Raw genomic sequence first — 15,533 nt, 5'->3', positions numbered from 1 at the left:
CTAATGCAAAACATTTTTTTATCAAAATGTGTTTTTTGGCAGAAATTCCTTCTTGAACATCTGAACTTTCATGTGCCTTAATAACAAACCTGTAAGCCATCTATAAATACAAATAAAATTGTTAAATTACGAGCCTAGTTGGTTTAGCCACAGAAAAAGTCAGCAACCTTCCCGCTAGCCATGATTGGCTGAGATAATGAGTGGGCTGGACATGCTGAGAGATGAGTTTGGATTAGTCTGCCATATAGCACGCTTCTGTCTTTTTGATCTGCTCAGTTAACGCGGCTTTTTTTAAATGTATTGTGTAGTAAAACTGCATAAGTGTTGCTCTCCACTTTCTGGAGGACGGAGACACCTGTCACCGGATGACATCTTCAAACTAAGAGTAACCATGGCATCTGACAGGAGACGCGTCTATCCATGAATGATGTATATGGGTAAGATAGTCTAGCTAGCTACATTTTCAGATATTACAAGTTTCTAATTTTGACAGAAAGTGGTTTATTTCAAGTTAAAGTGTACTGTTAGCTAGCTAGCTAATGTTATGTGTATGATCTTATTATTTATATTTCAGAGCCATTTGCTTGGCTAGCTATAGACTAATGTTAACTAGCTAACATTTAACCTGGTTGGTTAGCTACCTGCAGATTCATGCAGGGTAGTAACGTCATGAGTTGGGATTATGGTTAATTGTTTACCTAGCTAGCTAGCTAACATTAGCTGGCTGGCTTGCTAGCTAATGTTACGTGTATGAACGCATTATTCGTATCTCAGAGCAATTTGCTTGGCTAGCTATAGCCTATTGTTAGCTAGCTAACATTGAAGCTGGTTGGTGGTTCATTGTTTACCTAGCTAGCAAGCTACGTCTTAACAAAAGACTGTGCAAGTAACCATTTCGGGTGCATTTGTAAATTCAGTCTGGCCATCAACTCCGATTTCAGAGCACTCTCGCCTGAGTGTGCCGGAGTACAGAATAACTGATGAATTTACAATCGCTCAACACCTGTTCAATATAGCCAGTGTCAGTGAATGTATGCAAAAAATGGCATTCAATTGTTACATTCACAAATGCTCGGGATAACATGAAAACAACCTAACCAGCTCTGCTAGGGCGAGTAAAATGTTAAGAGTGGGGTGTTTTCTCATTTGTGTCTGGAAATAGCTAGCAACCTATCCAGTGTTAGCCAGTTAGCTTGGGTGCTTGACTGCCATTGTGTGGTCAGGACGTTCTGATCAACCATACTCATTGGCCAAACTGTCCAGTGTGCGCTCTGAACACTCAGAGCGAAACGCTCTGAATTTACGAACAGACAATCTGACAGCACAGTTGCAGTCACCAACATAACATAACAACCTAACCAGCTCTGCTAGGGCGAGAGTGTTCAGTGAACTGTTCTCTCAGTTGTGTCTGGAGGTAGCTAGCACGTTAGCTTAGGTGCTTGACTCCTGTTGTTAGTACAGAACACATGGATCAACCCTTAAAGAGATGGGTTGGGCTAAAGCTTAAGATGGTGTGAACGATGCTGAATGGGTGTAGACAAAGAAGGGCTCTCCAGTAGTACTACCAAAACATTCAAAGGCCATTTTCCCAAAAGTGAGTTTACAAGTTTATCAACTTCCATTTCCATTGTTCCTCAAATACAGTGTATGATGTACCATTTTGTAGCTCTGTGTCTCTGCTTTATCCGATGTAAAAAAAAAAATCTGATTTTGCTACATAAGACCGAATCAAGACAGTCGGTCACAATTGTTAGACACCAGCCACCCAAGCTGTTCTCTCTGCTTCCAAACGGCAATGGTACTGGAGCATCAAGTCTCCCACCAACAGGCTCCCGAACGAACAGCTTCTACCCCCAAGCCAAAAGACTGCTAAATAGCTAACAAAACGGCTACACGGACTATCTGCAATGACCCTTCTATTGAATTGTTGTACTGTCTCTATGCACACACACACACACACACACACACACACACACACACATTTGCTCTCACAGACATAACACACACACACACATTCATACTGACTCTACATACATGCACACACAGTCACATACAATCATCATACATACTGATGCTACTCTGTTTATCATATATCCTGATGAGTAGTCACCCTATACATATCTAACCCTACCACTCCAGTATCCCTGCACATTGTAAATATGGTATTGGCACTGACCCTGGAACTTTATTTATTTATTATTTAACCTTTATTTAACTAGGCAAGACAGTTAAGCACAAATTCTTAGTTACAATGACGGCCTACCAAAAGGCAAAAGGCCTCCTGCGGGGACGGAGGATTAAAAATAAAGAAAATATAAATATAGGACAAAACACAAATCATGACAAGAGAGACAACACTACATAAAGAGAGACCTAAGAAAACAACATAGCAAGGCAGCAGTACATGACAACACAGCATGGTAGCAACACAACATGGTAGTAACACAACAACAACAACAACATGGTAGAAACACAACATGGTAGCAGCACAAAACATGGTACAAACATTATTGGGCACAGACAACAGCACAAAGGGCATGAAGGTAGACACAGCAATACATAACACAAAACAGCCACAACTGTCAGTAAGAGTGTCCATGATTGAGTGTTTGAATGAAGTGATTGTTTGTTGCAGCTCGTTCCAGTCGCTAGCTGTGGCGAACCGAAAAAAGAAGCGACCCAGCGATGTGACCCTGTGACCCGAGCTTACTTTCTCGCGTTCTTCTTATTTCTATTTCTCGTGTGTTTTGTTCTAGTTGACTTTTTAATTAAATTGTTATAGTACTACTGCATTGGAAGCAATAAAGGCATTTCACTGACAATAAAAATGTGAAACGTTTGTGTGTACCTATATAGAGTGGTGTTTATAGCTGTTCTGCTGTGCTGACTCAGAGGGCAGGTCACTGAATTCTTCCAGAGGCTTAAGCGGCACAACACCAGCACACACACAGAGGGGTGTGGTGTATAGTTACAGTGAGTCATGACACACAAACATACAATGAAATGTGTACACACACACACACAGAAACACACACACACGCAATCACACACACACAGACCGGACCTTAGCCTGCAATTTAAATTGCATAATGCAGAAAGCCTGCATAATGACCAGAGCAAAGGAGCAAAATTGGTTTCACTCCTCCAATGCAGAGGATTTGTATCTTATTGGCTCCTTGTATGTCTCTTTCTCTCAGCCTTTGACACAATACCTCTCTTCTCTCTAGTACAGTTGAAGTTGGAAGTTTACATGCACCATAAACTGAATATAATGTATTTGGCTTTCACAATTCCTGACATTTAATCCTAGTAAACATTTCCTGTCTTAGGTCAGTTAGAATCACCACTTTATTTTAAGAATGTGAAACGTCAGAATAATAGTAGAGGGAATTATTTATTTCAGCTTTTATTTATTTCATCACAATCCCAGTGGGTCACAAGTTAACATACACTTAATTAGTACTTGGTGGCATTGCCTTTAAATTGTTTAACTTGGGTCAAACGTTTCGGGTAGCCTTCCAAAGGCTTCACACATTAAGTTGGGTGAATTTTGGCCCATTCCTCCTGACAGAGTTGGTGTAACTGAGTCAGGTTTGTAGGCTTCCTTGCTCGCACACGCTTTTTCAGTTCTGCCCACATATTTTCTATAGGGTTGAGGTCAGGGCTTTGAGATGGCCACTCCAATACCTTGACTTTGTTGTCCTTAAGCCATTTTTCCACAACTTTGGAAGTATGCGTGGGGTCATGGTCCATTTGGAAGACCCATTTGCGACCAAGCTTTAACTTCCTGACTGATGTCTTGAGATGTTGCTTCAATATGTCCACATCATAGTCGTTTCTCATGATGCCATCTATTTTGTGAAGTGCACCAGTCCCTCCTGCAGCAAAGCACCCCCACAACATGATGCTGCCACCCCCGTGCTTCACGGTTGGGATGGTGTTCTCCGGCTTGCAAGCCTCCCCCTTTTTCCTCCAAACATAACGATGGTCATTATGGCCAAACAGTTCTATTTTTGTTTCATCAGACCACAGGACATTTCTCCAAAAAGTACGATCTTTGTACCCATAGGCAGTTGTAAATCGTAGTCTGGCTTTTTTTTAATGCCGGTTTTGGAGCAGTGGCTTCTTCCTTGCTCAGCGGCCTTTCAGGTTATGTCGGTATAGGACTTGTTTTAATGTGGATATAGATACTTTTGTACCTGTTTCCTCCAGCATCTTCACAATGTCCTTTTCTGTTGTTCTGGGATTGATTTGCACTTTTTGCACCAAAATACGTTCATCTCTACTAGACAGAATGCGTGTCCTTCCTGAGCGGTATGACGGCTGCGTTGTCCCATGGTGTTCATACTTGCGTACTATTGTTTGTACAGATGAAAGTGGTACCTTCAGGCGTTTGGAAATTGCTCCCAAGGATGAACCAGACATTTCTGAGGTCTTGTCTGATTTCTTTTGATATTCCCATGATGTCAAGCAAAGAGTTCACTAAGTTTGAAGGTAGGCCTTGAAATACTTCCACAGGTACACATCCAATTGACTCAAATTATGTCAATTAGCCTATCAGAAGCTTCTAAAGCCATGGCCTCATTTTCTGTAATTTTCCAAGCTGTTTAAATGCACAGTTAACTTAGTGTATGTACACTTCTGACCCACTGGAATTGTGATACAGTGAATTATAAGTGAAATAATCTGTCTGTAAACAATTGTTGGAACAATTACTTGTGTCATGCACAAAGTATATGTCCTAACCGACTTGCCAAAACTATAGTTTGTTAACAAGAAAATTGTGGAGTGGTTGAAAGACGAGTTTTAATGACTCCAACCTAAGTTTATGTAAACTTCTGACTTCAACTGTATATGTGGACTATCTTATTCTATTTCTCCCAGCCTCTTTCTACACTTTCTCTCTATATCTCGATTACTAATACTATCCTCTGTTCAACTGCTCATGAACAACACATGCGTGAAGTGGTTATGGGAGTGACACATGTGAGTAAGTATGTTTAAGGATGCCGTGTGTGCGCGCGCATGCGCGTGTGTGTGCAGTTGTGTGCACCATCATGGAAGAGAGTGAACATATGTGAGCCAGTGTTCATACATATGTGGAATTGTAAATCTCAACAGAGATCTTGTCAATAATGTGTGATGTTCCACTTCTGAAATTGGTTTTAAGGCGTCCACATTTTGAAACATTTGTTTGTTTTTGTCACACCCTGGTCTTAATATTTTGTGTTTTCTTTATTATTTTGGTCAGGCCAGGGTGTGACATGGGTTTATTATGTGGTGTGTTTTGTCTTGGGGTTTTGGTAGGTATTGGGATTGTGGTATAGTGGGGTTGTTTACAAAAGTCTATGGTTGCCTGAAGTGGTTCTCAATCAGAGGCAGGTGTTTATCGTTGTCTCTGATTGGGAACCATATTTAGGCAGCCATATTCTTTGAGTGTTTCGTGGGTGATTGTTCCTGTCTCTGTGTTTTGTTGTCACCAGATAGGCTGTTTAGGTTTTCTCACGTTTATTGTTTTGTTAGTATATTCATGTATAGTTTCTTTATTAAAGAACCATGAATAGAAACCACGCTGCATTTTGGTCCGATCCTTGCTACACCTCCTCTTCAGAGGAGGAGATAGAAGAAAACCGTTACAGTTTTGGTCTTCAGCAGGTTTTTTTTTCAGCTGTTCGTATACGCAAACATTTTCTCGAGGCAAGCCGAAGTCGGTAGCCAAGTCTACTCCCCTTCCTCAGTGATTGGTCAACAAGTGTTAAGTGTTTTCATGCAACAACAAAAAATGACTTTGGAAATACTGCACCACACATATCAGTTAGATGTAAAAGTGTGCCACTAAGATCTCCTCGGCAAAAACGTAATAACATTTATTGAGTAACATTTTGAGGAAGTGTATTCTGGTTGCAGTACTATTTGGTGTTTTTTCAAGTTTTTCAAGCGAAGGTCTTTTAAGGGAGTATGAGAGAACACTCGTTCGGTTCACCTAGGCGGCTAGGTGCCAAGCAAACCGAAGCCTGCTGACGCCTTTAGCGAGGTATAATGAAAGAGAGAAACACAGAAAAAGAGAAACACAGAGAGAGAGAGAGAGAGAGAGATAGATAGAGACATAACTCTTTATTACCCTCTCTATCTCCACCTCAGAGTAGTATCGCGGTTTAATTTCCTTCTCCCACTCAACCATCTGTTTTTCTCAGACCCCAGCCTTCTATTGGCCAATCCACCTACAATGAATCACTGTTCCCTTGTTCAGGTGGTGTTATTTCAACATGGTGTGGGAGGGGAGATAGGGGCTGTGAAGATAGAGAGATAAGCAGAATAGAAGGATGTCAAACATAGATAAAGGGGTATGAGTTGAGATCACAGTGGAAAACAGAAGAACATGAAAAACCTGTGTTTCAGACATAAGGAAGTGGATGGCTGCAAACGTTCTACTTTTAAACTCGGACAAAACAGAGATGCTTGTTCTAGGTCCCAAGAAACAAAGAGATCTTCTGTTGAATCTGACAGTTAATCTTGGTTGTACAGTCGTCTCAAATAAAACTGTGAAGGATCTCGGCGTTACTCTGGACCCTGATCTCTCTTTTGATGAACATATCAAGACTGTTTCAAGGACAGCTTTTTCCATCTACGTAACATTGCAAAAATCAGAAACGTTCTGTCCAAAAATGATGCAGAAAAATGTATCCATGCTCTTGTTACTTCTAGGTTAGACTTCCGGCTACCCGGATAAAGCACTAAATAAACTTCAGTTAGTGCTAAATACGGTTGCTAGAATCCTGACTAGAACCAAAACATTTGATCATATTAGTCCAGTGCTAGCCTCCCTACACTGGCTTCCTGTTAAGTCAAGGGCTGATTTCAAGGTTTTACTGCTAACCTACAAAGCAATACATGGGCTTGCTCCTGCCGTACATACCTACACGTACGCTACAGTCACAAGACGCAGGCCTCCTAATTGTCCCTAAAATTTCTAAGCAAACAGCTGGAGGCAGGGCTTTCTCCTATAGAGCTTCATTTTTATGGAATGGTCTGCCTACCCATGTGAGAGAGGCAGACTCGGTCTCAACCTTTAAGTCTTTACTGAAGACTCATCTCTTCAGTAGGTCATATGATTGAGTGTAGTCTGGCCCAGGAGTGTAAAGGTGAACGGAAAGGCTCTGGAACAACGAGCCGCCCTTGCTGTCTCTGCCTGGCCGGTTCCCTTCTCTCCACTGGGATTCTTTGCCTCTAACCCTATTACAGGGGCTGAGCCACTGGCTTACTGTTCCTCTTCCATGCTGTCCCTAGGAGGGGTGCATCACTTGAGTGGGTTGAGTCACTGATGTGATCTTCCTGTCTGGGTTGGCGCCCCCCCTTGGGTTGTGCCGTGGTGTGGGGGCTGTGCTTTGGCAAAGTGGGTGGGGTTATATCCTGCCTGTTTGGCCCTGTCCAGGGGTATCATCGGATGGGACCACAGTGTCTCCTGACTCCTCCTGTCTCAGGCTCCAGTATTTATACTGCAGTAGTTTATTTGTCGGGGGACTAGGGTCAGTCTGTTATATCTGGAGTACTTCTCCTGTCTTATCCTGTGTCCTGTGTGAATTTAAGTATGCTCTCTCTAATTCTCTCTTTCTTTCTTTCTTTCTTTCTTTCTTTCTTTCTTTTCGCTTTCTTTCTTTCTTTCTCTCACTCTCTCTCTCTCGGAGGACCTGAGCCCTAGGACCATGCCTCAGGACTACCTGGCATGACAGACTCCTTGCTGTCCCCAGTCCACCTGGCCGTGCTGCTGCTCCAGTTTCAACTGTTCTGCCTGCGGCTATGGAACCCTGACCTGTTCACCAGACGTGCTACCTGTCCCAGACCTGCTGCAGGCTCAGGATCAGGGCATGCAGAAAAGGTCAAAACCAGGATAACTAGAAAACAGGAATAATCAAGAGACAGGAACAGAGGGAAAAACGCTGGTAGGCTAGACAAAACTAAATGAACTGGCAACAGAAACATAGAACACAGGTATAAATACACAGGGGATAATGGGGAAGATGGGTGACACCTGGAGGGTAGTAGAGTCAATCACAAAGACAGTTGAAACAGATCAGGGTGTGACATCTTGCCACAGATTTTCAAGCCTATTTAATGTAAAATTGTAACTAGGCCACTCAAGAACATTTAATGTTGTCTTGGTGAGCAACTCCAGTGTATATTTGGCCTTGTGCTTTAGGTTACTGTCCTGCTGAAAGGTTAATTTGTCTCCCAGTGTCTGAAAGCAGACTGAACCAGGTTTTCCTCTAGGATTTTGCCTGTGGATAGCTCTGTGCATAACTCCTTAATCCTTGCCGGTGACAAGAATACCCATAGCATGATGCACCCACCACCATGCTATGAAATTACCATGCTTGTTGTGTTGGATTTGCCCCAAACATAACACTTTGTATTCAGGACATAAAGTTCATTTTTTGCAGTTTTACTTTCGTGTCTTACTGCAAACAAGACATTTTTTTAAATATTTTTTATTTTGTACAGGCTTCCTTCTTTTCACTCTGTTAGTATTGTGGAGTAACTACAATGTTGTTGATTCATCCTCAGTTTTATCCTATCACATCCATTAAATTCTGTAACTGTTTTAAGTCTCATGGTGAAATACCTGAGCGGTTTCCTTCCTCTCCGGCAACTGAGTTAGGAAGGACGCCTGTATCTTTGTAGTGACTGGGTGTATTCATACACCATCCGAAGTGTAATTAATAATTGCACCATGCTCAAAAGGGATATTCAATGTCTGTTTATTTTTTTACCCATCAATAGGTGCCCTTCTTTGCGAACCATTGGAAAACCTCCCTGGTCTTTCTGTGCTTAAAACGCTCAACTGAGGGACCTTACAGATAATTGTATGTGTGAGGTACAGAGATGAGGTAGTTATTTAAAAATCGTGCTAAAAACTATTATTGCAGACATAGTGAGTCCATGCAACTTATGTGACTTGTTAAGCACATTTTTACTCCTGAACTTACTTAGGCTTGCCATAACAAAAGTGTTGAATATAAACACATTTCAGCTTATTTTTTTCATTAATTTGTAAACATTTCTAAAAACATAATTCCACTTTGACATTATGGGGTATTGTATGTAAATCTCAATTTAGTCTATTTTAAATTCATGCTGCAACACAACAAAATGTGGTGAGAGTCAAGGGGTGTGAATACTTTCTGAAAGCACTGCTATCTCTTCTACAAATAGAGAAACTGGTGCAAACTCTTATTTCCAAAACCGAATGGGTTCCAAAAATCACAGGCAAAAATCAGGATGAATTCCTTAAGCTCAAACTAAATGTCTAAATCTGAAAAACCAAGCCATGTACATCGTAGTAAGCCCAAATATCTCCCCAATTCTGAATGAAATCTCTGTTCCAGATTCAACTGAAATTACCACATATCATAGCCATTTTTGACCCAAACATTGCCCAGATTGACATTCACACACACGCAAACTCTCTTTCTCTATATTTCTAGCACACACATTCACATTTTTGTCAGACTCCAGTGAGGGTCTGAAATGTCCATACGTTTTAGTGATTATTTTCAGGAACAGAGACTAGCCTATTTGTGGACAGAGGGATCTCTGAGTTCGCCCCAGAAAGCCCCAGTCTGAACGGTGACATACTGGCCTCCATATGCGTGTGTGTGTGTGAGTGAGAGGGGGAATGGGGGAGTCTGCGAATGTGAAGGTGGAACAGGAAGACTGGAACTGGATATTGACAGAAATAATGTGACATAGAGAGAGAAAGAATGAGTGTGAGAAAGAGAGCGTGACAAAGAGAGAACATGTGGGAGAAAGAGAGAGTGGGAGACTGAGATGGGGAGAGAGAAAGAGAACAGATAGGAATAATGATCAAGAGACTAATAATAGCAGACTTGTGGACAGTGGGAGAGAAAGTGAGAATCAAGAGAGGAGTACGAGAGAGGCATAGAGCTAGGCGACAGTTATAGACAGAGAGTGTAGTGAGAGAGTGATAGAGAGAGAGAGGGACAGAATATAGTACTAGAGAGCCGTGTCATGAAGGGTCACTGAGCGATTCCACAGTCCAACAGAACAGTTAAAGTATTACTGCATATTATTATACATGTATGGCCTGTTAGCGTGTCATGTAGGGGAGAGGTGAGAGAAATGTGTGTGTGTGTGTGTGGGATAAGGTATGTGGTCAATTTGACCGCTAAGATTCCACCATCGTGCAGGAATGTAAACAAACCACTTACTATCAGACCAGACCCTCCCTCCACCGACACACACTAACTCACTCACTCATAGTGTTCCCAACACCTCTGATTACCTGTAATGCCCTATCTCTGTCTCAATACCATGTTGAGAAAACATGTGGAGTAATAAATACATTAACTGTTTGAATGATCCAATAATAGGCGATACATGCAGTATTTGTGCACCTACAGTATCATGACAGTTATCTCCATGATGTGAAGTATTTAAGGACGTGGTAAGAGGCACTCTATTACGGATATAGACACCCCATCATGAACCAGCACTAAAGGTTGTTGACCCTCTGCCACTCTGTCTAGGGCTATAACCCTGTCCAATGTGACTTTGACCACACAGAAGAGTCAGTCACATGATGAAGCCTTAGAGAGGTGTTCATTGTTCCACTGAGTTAGGCTTGCTATTGTGGCTCCAGAACCAATAATCTGAGTCCTGCTGTGATCTCTGGATGAGGAAGATATTCAGCTAGGTCTGAGGTGGACATCTTTCTCTGATGTTCTCCTCTTCTGAGACGAGCCACAGTTCACTCGAACAGGGAGGTATTTTAACTGCAGATAGACACTGATGCACACACGCACAGACACAAGCACTTGCACAAACACAGGGGTAAAATGTGGGTCATCTTGGCAACACTAATGAGTGAAGTATACAGAGGATCATACCCATGGAACCCCCAAACCTACATTTGCTGTGACCACGACCGGTTTAGATGTGAATACAGAAAGAGTAGAGAGACACACAGAAAACACACTCTAATTGGCAGACTCTTGACTGATTGAAACAGCTGATAGTGAAGGAATACTGAGGAGTCTGCCAATCCCAAAATGAGTCACTGACATATCAAGAGAAAAACTGTTGATGCACAACCAATTTTTGCACCTTGGTGTATTCCACTATTCTTCCTTGCTTATGTCGCTTATGACTACACACTTATTCTGTCTGTTGTTCTTAAGTGTTTTGTAACAATTCTGCCTGTGTTCTGTCTATTGCTCTCTCAGTATAGGTTTTGGGGTTTGTTGTGAGTAATGTTCTATGTCTGCTGTGTGTTTTGTCAGTCAGATATGTTAACTATTCTGTCCAGTGATCCGGGTAAACAGCATCAATGTAACAGTATAACTTCCGTCCCTCTCCTCGCCCCTACCTGGGCTCGAACCAGGGACTCTCTGCACACATCGACAACTGACACCCACGAAGCATCGTTACCCATCGCCCCACAAAAGCCGCGGCCTGCAAGGGAAACAACTACTTCAGGTCTCAGAGCGAGGGACGTCATCGATTGAAACGCTATCAGCGCGTACCTCGCCAACTAGCTAGCCATTTCACTCCGGTTACACATGTCTGTGGACATTGGGAGCTGAAGTGGAAATCGCCCACTAGGGGCAACAATGAGCATCTGCCTATGATTCAAAAGGTTGCCAGATTGAATACAGCTATTTGAGATTTTAGTCTTTAGCCTATCCCAAACCTTAACTCTTACCTTAACCATTCTGAGTTAATGCCTAAACTTAACCTTAAACACTTGTGTCATGTTTAAGAAACATGGATGAATGTATAATTGTGACATGAGACTGTGAGAGCTAGTTGCATAAACACACTCACAAACACACAACAGGCTACCAGCTAGAGGACAGACCTCAGTTTCATAGGAGCACGTGTAAACCACACACACACACACACACACACACTATTTGTGCATTCCACATTTACAATCAAGATCTCAATCATATTCTCATTGTGTGTCCAACTCACCCCTTCTCTTTCTTATAGTAAATTGGGCATCTGTGTCTGTTAGTATTTAAAGATGAGTAGGACGTCGTGAGGATAATAGTCTGGCGTAGTATCAGGTGGCCTATCATCGCATCATTGGGAGGAGAGGAACGTCTGTCCTTGCCCGTTTTTTCCCGAAAGGTTGGTCTAGGCTACAGAACCGACGATGCAGCCAACTGGCAGAGAATGTCGGCAGCAGCCTGTCCCCACGGTGCCCGACAGCTCAGAGATTCCCAACGATAGAAAAACGACCACAGCCACTCAAATATTTCGATTTCATTCATTCACATTGACAAAATGTGGCACACATAGCCCGAAATAATAAACTCATTATAATATAAAAGGCATATGAATATGGTATATTTAAGCACGCGTGTATGGCTAAATTACCCATTAATAATTCATTGCCTGTAGTAGGCCTGTCGGATTTTCTCCTCTGTTCATACAGTTTTTATGTATCTCAAACTCGCCTTTCATCATTCCCAATGTACCTGCGCTCCTGTGTCCTGTCCTCAGATATTACGTCCTCTGCGTCAGATTATGAGTCGGGCATGCATGTCGCCACGGGTACGGATGCATATCCACAGCCCTCTGTCTCACGATTCCACCTCTGGTGACCAGCAAGCTATAGGCTAAAATGCATAACAAGTCTTCTGTTGATTTTGACTTGGATTCCCAACGCCAGTTCTCTCTACGACAAATCAAACCAGCAGGAGCAAACGCGCTAATTCACGCACCCTTCAGATTGCTCAATCTCTCGCTGCCTCTCTCTTTCTCCCTCCCCCTCCGGTTTACATGCATATCAACATGATTGCCTCCAACCGCAATTGCTATTACACAATAGCACAGCTCAAGCACAGAGACCAGGGCTCACACCAATAAATGTGCCTACAATTGCATTCCCAACCTTCCTTGTGAGAAAAACTGACATCACATTTTCCACTCATATACATGAAATCTAGTCAGAGCTTTGCTTTCACCTTTTAACTTTGTTTTCTTCTTCTCTGTCTCTCTCTTGACAGAAGTAATAATAAACTCATACAGGTCTTTCTTTTGCTGTGGTTCAACGTTTTTTAAAGTTTATTCATTATGATAATTCCGTTAATACATAGTGTTACAACTTCCACCGAAGTCGGTCCCTCTCCTTGTTCGGTCGGCGGTCGACGTTACATGTTTTCTAGACATCACCACTCCACCTTTCATTTTCCATTTGTTTTGTCTTGTTTTCCTGCACACCTGGTTTACGTCTCCCCATAATTACTATGTGTATTTAGCCCTCTGTTCCCTCCATGTCTGTGTGGGGTATTGTTTATTGTCGAGGTTGGCATGCTTCCGGCTGGTTAGCACCAGGTTTGATGTATACCTGTGTTTTGTGGCATATGGTACTTTGTTTGTGGTACTGTGTGCTGCCTTACTTGTTTTGGGCATTTGGTTTTGGTGACGCTGTTGCGTTCTGGTCTTACTATTTGCCTCAGTAAAGTGCTTCGTGTTCACTCATCTCTGGTCTCGTGCGCCTGACTTCCATGCACCAGCTACACCCACCATTGACAATATTTGATGTTATCAGCATACTGGAAGACATTGCAGTGTGATGATCGCATAAGTGGATCTATAATATTGACCGACAAAGGTGTGAGAAAATAGTTCTGAAGCCAACATATAGCTTTTCAGATGCTTCCTGTCAGTTAAAAGACCTGTTGCAGTAAATTAAATAGTTTCTGTCATTCCCAATAGTCAGGAAGCCATGAAAAATCACGTGAAAGCCAGTGTGACACCTGGACTGTTACAGCTACAAGAAGAAAGGCTTGTTTGTAAATAGAACGAAACCAAAACTGAGCTAATGTCTGACTTCCAACTGATTCAGGTTGAGAATGGTGCATGACAAGAGAGACAAAGGGATTGGAACAGATTGTGTTCTCATGCTGAAACTCTACCCTCCTCCTCTCCTCTATCTGTCCCAACCTATGCCTCTGGAGGAGAGCGAGGCAGCCAAGGCTGCTGGTGTTTCCCTGTGCCAAGCCCTGCACCCTGGCTCCATGCCACCCCTTCATCTCCTCCCTCTCTCTGTCACTCCTTCACTCACCCAAGGATGTCCAAGTCATTCAGAGAGAGGCTAGGGAGTTGTTCAAATTCAGGGTTAACGTTAAACATCAGCCAATTAAAATCGTCAACGTGCTGTCACGTGATAGAACGCTGGTCCCATAAGATAACCTGGCACACATTAGCCCTATGCTAACCTCACCGGGTAGCAGTGAATATTTCCTGCAAACCAATGGCATTTCTTAAAATAAGTAAACTCGGTCACGAGAGGGATACATGTAAAACTCAAAATTCAAGATGTACATCTGGTGGCAGAATTGACCTATTTTAAGGAATGCAAATGATTTATGGAGAGAAAGTTCAAGATCTTTGATAGGCTGACAAGGAATTTGTTGCAAGAAATACTCACTGCCACCTGGTGAGGTTAACATAGGGGCTAACGTGTGCCAGGTTGTCTGATGGGATCAGCAACCATGTAGCATTCTATCACGTGGCATTACATTAATTGGCTGATCCTTAAACTTAACTTTACATTTGTTCTAATGTTTGCAAGTATGGTCCCCTTTAATTCACCTGTCCATGGCCACTGTGTCAACAATATTATATTCGGTGGAAAGGGTGCAGGGGAGTTTTTTTTTACAGTGATAACAGTAGAACCACACCCTTCCTCTACTCCTCAAGGCTGAACTGTCTGTCCTGCTGCACCACAGACACTAGGCCTGAATCTACTGTCAACAATGCCAGACAGTGTCTCACTGCCACATAGACTGGAAACAAACAACAACCCATACACACTACTGCAGGGTTTGGAGGGAAGTCACAGATAATGAATTTGTGCCTTTGTCTCAGCACAATTACCTCTCTCTCTTGCTCGAGCTTAGACCTAGGACCTAAAATAACCCTAGGCTTTCCCTAAGACCATTACATTAGTACAGAGATGCTTGAGGTGATGGGGCCACAGTGTCTCCTGACCCCTCCTGTCTCAGCCTCCAGTATTTATGCTGCAGTAGTTTATGTGTCGGGGGGCTAGGGTCAGTTATATCTGGAGTACCTCTCCTGTCCTATTCGGTGTCCTGTGTGAATTTAAGTGTGCTCTCTCTAATTCTCTCTTTCTCTCTTTCTTTCTCTCTCTCAGAGGACCTGAGCCCTAGGACCATGCCTCAGGACTACCTGACATGATGACTCCATGCTGTCCCCAGTCCACCTGGCCATGCTGCTGCTCCAGTTTCAACTGTTCTGCCTTATTATTATTGGACCATGCTGGTCACTTATGAACATTTGAACATCTTGGCCATGTTCTGTTATAATCTCCACCCGGCACAGCCAGAAGAGGACTGGCCACCATACATAGCCTGGTTCCTCTCTAGGTTTCTTCCTAGGTTTTGGCCTTTCTAGGGAGTTTTTCCTAGCCACCGTGCTTCTACACCTGCATTGCTTGCTGTTTGGGGTTTTAGGCTGGGTTTCTGTACAGCACTTTGAGATAT

General features: G+C 42.7%; 1 protein-coding gene across 3 annotated transcripts in view; it reads right to left on the bottom strand.

Moving 5' to 3' along the window:
• LOC112215733 (proline-rich transmembrane protein 3) overlaps positions 1-12,801 on the bottom strand; it is a 37,351-nt gene extending 24,550 nt beyond the window's left edge. The window contains exon 1 of one of the 3 annotated variants that reach the window (XM_042299209.1): positions 12,480-12,801. The gene's annotated coding sequence lies outside the window, so the exon portion shown is untranslated. The other 2 variants (XM_024375059.2, XM_024375060.2) reach the window with 2 other exon arrangements.
• Positions 12,802-15,533: the final 2,732 nt, after the last annotated feature.

The sequence above is a fragment of the Oncorhynchus tshawytscha genome, linkage group LG16, assembly GCF_018296145.1.
Source record: "Oncorhynchus tshawytscha isolate Ot180627B linkage group LG16, Otsh_v2.0, whole genome shotgun sequence".
In the NCBI taxonomy this organism is placed as follows: Eukaryota; Metazoa; Chordata; class Actinopteri; order Salmoniformes; family Salmonidae; genus Oncorhynchus; species Oncorhynchus tshawytscha.
The sequence above is the reverse complement of the archived record's forward strand: the minus strand, read 5'-3'. Positions and strand labels throughout refer to the sequence as shown.